At 36.7% G+C, this 3,303-nt stretch overlaps 1 pseudogene; it reads left to right on the forward strand.

Moving 5' to 3' along the window:
- On the forward strand, positions 1,760-3,057 carry LOC107647648 (annotated as a pseudogene).

A 3,303-nucleotide genomic window follows, 5' to 3' on the forward strand; every position in this document is an offset into this window, starting at 1 on the left:
CAACTCAACTCTTTCTTCAATTACTTACAAAACTTTCCTCAAATTCCAAATACCCAACAATCTCAAACCTCAAACTCTCAAGTTCCAAATCAAAACTTCACACTACCAAATACATTTCAAAATCCAAATCCACAAAATCTTTCTAATTTCAATTTTCAAGCTCCTTATAATAATCAATTTCCTATATTCCAACCGCAAAATCAAAATTCGCAAACACCCCATTTTCCATTTTCATCCATATTTAACCCCTCTATCGAAAATGTTACTCCAACTTCCTTGCCGTTTCCAACTCAATTCAGTGCATCAAGACATAACTCATCTGGTGTTGGTGGCTCTTCTAACCCATCCTCTCAGACTCCTATACAATCTAGTCCAAATTCGCAATATTCAGATTTTTACCAACCCTCGTGGATTAGATGCTATCGACCTCAATGATGATGATATTGAAGATCGGAGGCAAGATAGTATTCAACACTGGCATTGGAAAGAGGATGAGATGCTGATCAGTGCATGGTTAAATATTTTAACTGACTCTGTAGTTGGTACCGATCAAAAGGGAGAAATATTTTGGAGTCGAATTCATAGCTACTGTGTAGAATTTTGCTCCGACATGACAAGGGGGTAGTTGCATGTAAGAAACGATGGTATAAGATCAACAAGGCTGTTGCACAATTTGCTGGTTGATACGATCAAGCTAGTCGAAACATAAGGAGTGGTTCGAACGCTAATGATATAAAGGAGTTGGCTTATAAACTTTATTCCACACATTATGGTCAAAAATTCACTTTTGAGAGGCATTGGAACATGCTTCGGTTGGAGCAAAAATAGAGAAGCCAACTACCTACATAGAGTGGCGGCTCAAAGAGAACCAAGGTTAGTGCAACTGGAGCATACTCATCCTCATCAAATCCAGAAACACCGTTGGCTGACGAACCCGGTGTGGACTCTCCCGTTCGCCCACAAGGATCAAAGAAGAGCAAGCGAAAAGGTAAGGAAAAAGCACAGATGTCTGAAGATTTTAGCGAAAGAAAATTATTGGTTGTCAAAAAATTATCTCTCATGGAAGATATTAAGAATGTTAGAGAAAAGGAACTACTGGAAAGGGAAAAAGAAAGAGAAGAGGAGAAGGAACATAGAGCAAAGATAATGGCAATCAAAGAGAAGGAGTTACAGTTTCCAGCGGCAATGAAAGAACAAGAGTTACAAGCTCAAGCGGCAATGAAAGAACAAGAATTACAAACTCAGAGGTATATTAAAGAAATGGAGATAAAAGCAAAAGAAAGGGAAATGAAAAGGATGGCCAAAGAAAGGAAAAGGGAGATGGATATGCAAATACTTAATGCTGACACGTCTACAATGAGTGAAAAACGACGAGCTCTTCATGAGATTGCATGTGAGAAAATAATTGCCAAGTGGTTTACTTAATGGTTCCTTGTATTCGTAGAGTTATGTAGTATGTTCTTATTTTTATTGCGTATTACTGGTATGAGATGTAGTTTGTTTTATTTATTTCTGATGTAAGTTTTTAAATTAGTCAATATTATTGTGCCGTTATTGTTTATGAAAGTGACCGTTGCAAAACTAGCCGTTAAGTAGCCGTTGTAAAACTAGCCGTTAACTAGTCGTTAAGGTAGTTATTGTAGACACACTTATAAATATCAACTATCAATAACTCTTCAACTCCACTTTAACTCTTGTTTCTCACCTCGAAAGAGAACTAAAAATTACATTTCTAGATATGGCTAGAAATTTTGATGATATGTTTAATGAGGCTTTGTATGGCAAAAGAAGACGGCAAGATAACACACTCATAGATAATTGGATCGATGAGTATTTACTTGAAGATTCAGAAGAAGAAGATATCGATAGAAGATCTATCCCAATTACTCGTAGATGGATCAACAGAGATCGAGAAGCAGGACATGATTGCCTTTTCCAAGATTACTTTGCAGATGATCCGGTGTATAATGCTCACATTTTTCGACGGAGATTTCGAATGAGAAGACATGTGTTCCTTCGGATAGTAGACGCTCTCTCAAACGTCTATCCTTATTTCCAACAGAGGGTTGATGCAACTGGAAGAAGAGGCTTGTCGCCACTGCAGAAATGTACCGCTGCGATACGGATGTTAGCATATGGCGTAGCAGCTGATGCTGTTGATGATTATGTGCGCATAGGCGAGAGCACTACAATTGAATGCTTGGAAAAATTTGTTGAATGTGTCATTTCGGTGTTCGAAGATGAATACTTGCGAAAACCAAATCCAAATGGCGTACAACGCCTACTACAAATGGCAGAGGGTCGTGGCTTCCCTGGCATGTTGGGTAGCATTGACTGCATGCATTGGCAATGGAAAAATTGTCCAAAGGCATGGAAAGGTATGTACATGAGTGGTTATCGTGGGTTGCAACCATAGTACTTGAGGTTGTAGCATCTTCAGACCTTTGGATATGGCATGCGTTCTTTGGAGTTTCTGGTTCAAATAACGATATCAACGTGTTAGATCGTTCTCCAGTGTTTGATGACATTCTAAATGATCGTGCTCCGGAGGTAAATTATACTATTAATGGTAATAATTATACAATGGGATACTACTTAGCAGATGATATTTATCCTAAATGGGCCACATTTGTCAAATCAATCTCAAAGCCACAAGGGGAGAAACGCAAGTTATTTGCACAATACCAAGAAGGACAAAGAAAAGATGTGGAACGAGCATTCGGAGTGTTGCAAGCACGCTTTGCAATTATACGTGGTCCAGCTTGTTTTTAGGAAAAGAAGAAGCTTGCCAACATAATGAGAGCTTGTATTATATTGCATAATATGATTGTTGAGAATGAAAGAGACACTTATGCAGGAAATTTTGCTCAAGGCTTAGAGTATGATGATGTTGAAAATGGCTTATCACAACCTCAGTTGGGAGAAGAAGATTTTGCACCATACCATCAATTTCTCCAAAGAAATGTCCAACTTCGAAATAGGCAGCAGCATAGACAATTAAAAGAGGACTTGATTGAACACATATGGCAATTTCACAATGCTTGTCGTCAACTATAGAATTTAATTATGTTTTTTTTATTAAGTAATTTTACAAATTTGTGTAATCCCGAATTATATATTGTGTATTATTGTTATATATAAATTTATTTAATATTAATATCTTTTAATAGTGAATTATTTTTAAATTTAAATATTTAAATTACATTATTAAAAAAATTAATTATATTAATTTCAAGTATTTTAATTAATTAATTAAGTGGGACCACAACAGGGACTAAAGTTAGTTCCTCCTAATGGAGAAGA

This window comes from Arachis ipaensis, chromosome B01 (genome assembly GCF_000816755.2).
Source record: "Arachis ipaensis cultivar K30076 chromosome B01, Araip1.1, whole genome shotgun sequence".
NCBI lineage: Eukaryota > Viridiplantae > Streptophyta > Magnoliopsida > Fabales > Fabaceae > Arachis > Arachis ipaensis.